The following is a 7519-nucleotide window of genomic DNA, read 5'->3' on the forward strand; positions in this document are numbered from 1 at the left end:
CAATACCTGATCCTTGACTAGAGCAAATCATTTCTCAGATGCCGAAAGAACATGGTGTGAGATGAAAATATGTCCTGTATCTTATCCACTCCTCAGACCATCTCAAAACACTTAATGGAGAAATGTATATTTTCTTTGTATGTTTCTGTAGACACTTTTCCTTAATAGTTATAACTATTAATTTTTATTTCCATATGTAGAGGTAGCCTATCCCCAAGTTTTTTACTAGTTTGGTTCTACTTAGTAGAAAATTCTAGTAGAAAAGTCTTGCTTGGGATAGGCCTCAGGTCAAAACCAGGCCACAGAGACTGTATAGCATGTTATTTTTTTACCTACAGATGCACAAATAATATAATATGGCATCATTCCTCTTTGCATAGGCATACTAAACTGGGGAAATCTTATGTATAAAAAGTCGTTCTTATCTAATAGGGATAAGAACCCATAAATATAATGCAGTGACATCTTAAACCCTGAATATTTGTTATGTGGATTTGACTTAGACCTTAATTGATAAGACACTGACTCTAACCTAAAAACCCAGGTCCCAACCTTAGAAATGTCAGAGTTTCCTGCACCAGCACTAGGAATCAAACTTCCTCTGAGGGAATTCCTAATGCCACTCTGGCACAAACTTGCTCCAGGATAGGTTCATATAACACCCTAAGAATGAGGAAATGAAAGAAGTGAAAAACATATTTTCCCCTACACATTCCTGATGGGAGTTGTCTGTCTCTTTCTCATGCAATGCAATGTTCCCCCCTCAACCTCCCCTCTGTGTTAACTACCTGCTTGTCTTTTATCTACTGAGTTACAGGTGCTGATCCATTTGCTGGCTCCCCATGGTTTTACAGACCCTGCATTAATTGTGCTGAAGACATCTTGGAGACTTAATGTCTGGATCCCGCTCACTTGGAGACTTGAAGTCTGGACCCTACTCACACCTACCCCCAAAACCTCCGGATTCCCCCATATCAAAGCCCATTCCTGTTTCCTCTGTAAAAATAACACAGCCCACCTGAAAACTGTATAAAAACCCCTTGATTTCAGACTTTGGGGTTCGCAACCTCTGCTCTGCTCTGAGCACGTTTCGAACCTCTGATCGATCAGATTAAACTTGGAACTTGCCTGCAATTTGCTGAGCACGTGCCTTTTTCACTATTCTGTGCTGGGCAACTGGGGGGTCGGGTCGTCCGGATTTTTCATTTTTGGCGAGCCACCAGGAGACCCTTACACACCCCACCCGAGCCGGACGAGTGAACAAGGTCTGCTTGGTGAGTTCCCTGGGATCCCTTCTCCCTCCTCCTCCCCTTAGCTCACTCTCTAGTTCCCCGTGTGCTTTGCTCTGGGTTTATCTGTGGGAAGCGCTATTGCAAACAGACCTGATAATCGACTAAGGGGCTTAGTCGTGGAAGTGTGTGACTTTGGAATCCCAGACTGAGGTTCCCACTCGATGCGTATACCGAGTGGCAAAGGAGTTGACGAACTCCAACGCAAAGTCACATCCCTGGCCGCGCGCACCAGGGTGCCTAGGAGGCGATTTAAAGCAACGGGGAAGACGTTCCCTGGTTGCAGGAAGGAGGTCTGTCTGTGTAAAGGTTTGTCTGCGTCGTAGGTTTGCTTTCTGTCGCTATTATTGAATTTGAAACTGTTGTTGGAATATTGGCTTGCGATTTGAGTTGAATATCTGGCAATTCTGATATCGTCATTGTGTTTCTCTATTGTGAGTCCCTTGGGGCTCGTCCTTTGATTGTTGAGCCGAAAAACTTTCTGTTTAAGATCTCTCACTAACTGTATCTAAACTAACGCTACTGAGTCCGACCGCAAAAGTCCCCCGGAGCCAGGTACCCCGTCTTCTCCATAAAAGACGTGGTCTGATAGATAAATCCTGGTGAAGAATAAAGGGTCTCAGTCAAGTCTCTCCAGATAGACTTGCCCTCCAGCAAGACAAACTGAGCTCCGGTTAGGAACACATTGGTTTAAGCAATACACTTCTCCCTCAAGTGGTCGGACATTCTCTTTTTCTATGTCTTCTGTGACTAGTTCTTTCTGTCCTCTTACTTGTAACTGGACTAATCCAGCCTCATATTCTGGTACACTCATCCCAGTTTGTTGTTTTCTCTCTACAGAACACCCTACCCTTGTTTTCGTGTTCCAAATCGGACTCTGTATTGTGTTTTTTTTATTCCTTGTTGGTTGTTACACTGTTAGGTGTGGAAAGAGGGCTTGATATATTGCTGTGTGAAAGAGAGGCTTGGTAACAGCTGTTTGTGCATAAGGCTGGTGAGACCAGGCAGCAATGGGACAGGTACAATCCACACCACTTGCTCTTACACTAGAGCACTGGAAAGAAGTTAATAAAAGGGCAAAAAAACAGTCTTGGGTTATAAAGAAGAGAAAATGGCAGGCATTTTGCTCTTCTGAATGGCCCTCCTTTGGTGTAGGGTGGCCTAAGGAAGGCTCTTTTCATTTGCCATCGGTACGGAAAGTAAAAAGCGTTATCTACCGCGCCAAACCCGAGGGACACCCAGAACAGGAGTCCTATATTCTTGTTTGGGAAGATTTGTGTGAAAGCCCCCCGGAATGGATGCGCCCCTTTCTGTTTCCAACAGCTCCCGACAGCCTGGTCGCCTTGCCGCCTGACCCTGAGCGCTCTTCCTTACCCCCACCTACTAACCATAGCATTCTTCCCGTAAGAACCCAAGAAGGAGGCGCCCCGGAGGAGATAACGAAGCCAGCCCCTCCCGGCTCACCTCTATGCCCACCACAGTTCCCCAACATTTATCCAGATACAACTGATCTTCTTCTTTTCGAGCCCCCCCCTTACAGGCCCACAGAACGGAGATTCGCCCAGCCTGCATCCACACAACGGGAGGCACCTGTCTCCCCTGCGTCTCCCTCAACTTGCGAAAGTTCGGAGAAGCAGGGAGCAGGTCAGGGGGCGTGGCCGCTTCCCGGGTCTGCAGAGCGGGGAGCGTCTGCCCAACCTGCGTCTCCCTCAACTTGTGAAAGTTCGGAGAAGGGAAGGGCAAACGGGGGGGGCGTGGTGGGTCACCCCAGCGCCTGCCTCGATCTGCGGGAATGCAGGAAGTGCAGACCAGGGGACGCGGCGGCTCACCGCAGCGCCTGCATTTGGGAGAGGGGAACCATCCACACTGTCAGCTCCCACTGCCCCTCCCCAGCCACCACCACCACTATTAACCAAGGGGCATGACCGGGCCCCTTGCCTGCCTTCTGTTTTAACAACAGACGGACAGGAATCATACTATCCACCCTCCCCCCCTGACTCAGAGGGAGGGGATGGACGCACAGGACCAGCTGCAGGGACCCGGAGCCAGCTAAGAGGACAAAGCTCTGCCCCTCTTGCAGCATCTATAATGCCACTAAGACCAGTGGTCCCCAACGTTCCTTTGCCCGATGGGCATGGTGGAAATATGCCTACCTTACAGTACTGGCCTTTTCCCTCCTCTGATTTGTACAATTGGAAGCTAAATCATCCTTCTTTTTCAGAGGACCCTACTAAATTAATCAACCTTTTTGACTCCCTAATGAACACTCATCAACCAACCTGGGATGATTGCCAACAACTGATAAAAACCCTCTTTACTACTGAGGAACAAAATAGAATCCTGGCCGCAGCACGGAAAAATGTGATTGGGAATGGTGGTTTAATCACCGACAGGCCTGATGAAATAGATGACATCTTTCCTTTGCGCAGACCTGACTGGGACCCCAACGCTCCTGGAGGTAGGGAACATCTGTCCACTTATCGCCAGACACTCATGAGAGGTCTCCGGGAAGCTGCTAGGAAACCCACAAATTTAGCCAAGGTAAAAGAAATAATACAAGGGCCAGAGGAGCCACCAGCTGTCTTCCTAGAAAGACTAATGGAGGCATATAGGCGATATACCCCATTTGACCCTGCTTCTGAGGTCCATCAGGCATCAGTAATCATGGCTTTTGTAGGACAGTCAGCAACAGATATTAGAAGGAAGTTACAGCGGCTAGAAAACATACAAGGCAAAAATTTGCAGGATGTGTTAAAAGAGGCAGAAAAGATATATGAGAAAAGAGAAACAAAAGAAGAGAGAGAAGAAAGGTTAGAAAAGGAACGTAGAGAGTGGGAAGAAGAGAGAGAAAAGCGTAAGAAGGAAGAGGAAGAGAAAGAAAGATTAGAGAGAGAGCGGAAGGAAGATCGGAGAGATTACAGGAGAACTAAGCAAATAGCAAGAGCCCTGGCCGTAGCAGTCAGTGCAGAAAGGGCAGACAGGGACCTGGGCCCACGTAAGAACCCGGGATGGGGCTCAGGCCCGCGTCGCGATTTAGGATCACGACGGAAGCCGCGCAAGCTCGAGAAGGACCAGTGTGTTCGATGTGGACAGATAGGGCACTGGGCACGGGAGTGCTCCCAACCCCCGAAACCTCGCTCAACAAAGACCCTAGCAATAGACTTCGAATGAGGGGGTCGGGGCTCCAATCCCCTCCCGGAGCTCAGGGCTAAGTTTAAAGTGGAGGGGACTCCCGTGGATTTTGAGTTAGATTCAGGAGCAGTATATTCAGTCCTGAAGAAACCACTAGGGCCATTGGCAAACAAAATAACTTTAGTACAGGGAGCAAATGGAAGCAAGTACAGACCCTGGACTACTAGTCGTACAATGGATCTGGGGAGAGGAGAAATAAAGCACTCCTTCCTGGTCATTCCAGACTGTCCTTCACCTTTAATGGGTCGAGACCTATTAACTAAATTAAGGGCACAAATTACTTTTGAGGAAACAGGCCCTGAGGTAATTTTTAGGAATCCAAAAGTCCAACCTATTGGAACATCCATTTTAACCATGAGAGCTGAAGACGAGTATAGAATATTTGAGGAAGAAATCCATACCTCCAAAACAGATCTGGACTGGTGGTTAGAAATAGCACCAGCAGCATGGGCCGAGACTGCTGGACTAGGGCTGGCAAAACTACAGGCACCAGTAGTGGTGGAATTAGAGGCAACCGCAACCCCTGTAAGAATCAGGCAATACCCCATGAGTCAAGAAGCAAAGCAGGGAATAACTCCCCACATCAGAAAGCTCTATAAGCAAGGAATTCTGGTAAAATGCCAGTCCCAATGGAATACTCCACTCCTCCCTGTCAAGAAACCTAGCTCCGGGGACTATAGACCAGTACAGGACTTGAGGGCAGTTAATGCCCGGGTGGAAGACATTCACCCTACGGTGCCCAACCCCTACAATCTGCTTAGTACCCTCAGTCCAGACAGAATTTGGTACACTGTGTTGGATTTGAAAGACGCCTTCTTCTGCTTACCCTTGCACCCAGCTAGCCAGCCGTTGTTTGCTTTCGAGTGGACAGACACGGAGGCTGGCATCTCAGGCCAGCTGACATGGACACGACTCCCGCAAGGATTTAAAAACTCCCCCACCATTTTTGATGAAGCTTTGCATCAGGACCTAAGTGCTTTTCGCGAACAACACCCACAGGTAACTCTGTTAGAGTATGTCGATGACCTGCTGATCGCTGCCGAAACCGAGGGCAGTTGCAGGCAAGCCACTCTAGATTTGCTACAAGAGCTAGCCCAGCTGGGATACCGGGCCTCTGCCAAGAAGGCCCAATTATGCAGACAGGAGGTAACGTTCCTAGGATATACCCTACGTGATGGCAAACGATGGCTGACGGAGGCTCGGAAAAAAGTAGTTGCCCAAATCCCGCCACCAACAACACGGCGACAGCTGCGTGAGTTCCTGGGAACAGCAGGGTTTTGCCGTTTATGGATTCCGGGTTTTGCCAACCTGGCAGCACCTCTATACCATCTCACAAAGGGAGATGCAGCATTTGAATGGACTCCTGATTGCCAACAAGCCTTCGATGCAATCAAGACGGCCCTGCTGTCTGCCCCAGCGCTGGCTCTACCTGATGTGAGTAAGCCATTCACTTTATTTCTGGAAGAAAGAGGCGGGGTGGCCAGAGGCGTCTTAACCCAAACACTCGGGCCGTGGAAAAGACTGGTTGCCTACTTATCAAAGAAATTGGACACAGTAGCCAGTGGCTGGCCCAAGTGCCTTAGGGCAATTGCAGCCGCGGCCCTTTTGGTAAAAGATGCTGACAAGATCTCCCTTGGGCAAAAGCTAACTATAGTAGCCCCACATGCACTGGAAAGCATCATCCGCCAGCCTCCGGACCGGTGGCTCTCAAACGCAAGAATTACACACTATCAAAGTATTCTGCTAGACAAAGACAGAATTCATATCGGAGTACCCGCCACCTTAAACCCGGCCACTCTGCTGCCTGAAGAAGAAGCAGAGCCGGTACTGCACAAATGCCAAGACATACTGGCTGAGGAAAGCAGTACCAGAAAAGATCTCCAGGACCAGCCGTTAAAGCAGTCAGATGTGATATGGTTTACAGACGGGAGCAGTTTTGTAAAAGGAGGAGAAAGAAGAGCCGGAGCAGCAGTAGTAAGCAATCATAAAGTGGTTTGGGCCCAACGGCTGCCAGATGGAACTTCTGCTCAGTGGGCAGAACTAATTGCATTAACAAAAGCTTTAAAATTAGCAAAGGGGAAGAAAGCCACCATCTACACAGATAGTCGGTATGCTTTTGGAACCGCCCACGTCCATGGCATAATTTATCAAAGACGAGGGCTGCTGACTTCAGCGGGAAAGGACATTAAAAATAAAAAGGAAATACTGGAATTATTATCTGCCCTTCAACTCCCCAAAGAACTGGCCATCGTTCACTGCCCCGGACATCAAAAAGGAAATGGAGCAGTAGCAGCAGGGAACCGAAAAGCAGATGCAGAGGCAAAGGCTGCAGCTGAGGGACTACTGCCCTGCCCCGTCGCAGGACCAAGGCCACTTCAGGAGGAGGCATTAGTATGGGTCAGAGAAGACATCCCTATACCTCCACTCAAGCCGGAGTGGAAAACTACAAAAATTGCTGAACTAGATCCGGAAGAAATAGAAGAGCCTGACCCAGAGGCAAGAAGGTTGTTTCCACTCAAGGAAGTACCTAGACAAGAGAAAACTTCAAGAATTCAAGAGTACCTAAAAACACTCCATCGCCTCACCCACCTAGGGCCCAGGAAAATGTTAGAAATTGCAAGAGACTGGCTGGGGGACACGCGCCCCGAGGAAATAAAAAGACTTGCAGAACAAGTTGTTAAGTTGTGCCAGCCATGTCAGCTGGTAAATGCCTACCCTGGAAGAATCCAAATGGGAAAACGATTAAGAGGAACACGACCTGGACAGCACTGGGAGATTGACTTCACCGGGATCAAGCCCACCAAATATGGACTGAAATACCTATTAGTTTTTGTGGACACTTTTTCCGGCTGGGTAGAAGCCTACCCCTGTAAAAATGAAACTGCGCAAATGGTATCTAAGAAAATTCTAGATGATATTTTCCCCAGGTTCGGACTTCCCCAGGTAATCGGGTCCGATAACGGACCTGCTTTCGTGGCCCAGGTAAGTCAGGGATTGGCCAGGGCTCTGGGAATCAATTGGAAGCTACATTGTGCCTA

This window comes from Suncus etruscus, chromosome 1, assembly GCF_024139225.1.
Source record: "Suncus etruscus isolate mSunEtr1 chromosome 1, mSunEtr1.pri.cur, whole genome shotgun sequence".
Lineage (NCBI taxonomy): Eukaryota > Metazoa > Chordata > Mammalia > Eulipotyphla > Soricidae > Suncus > Suncus etruscus.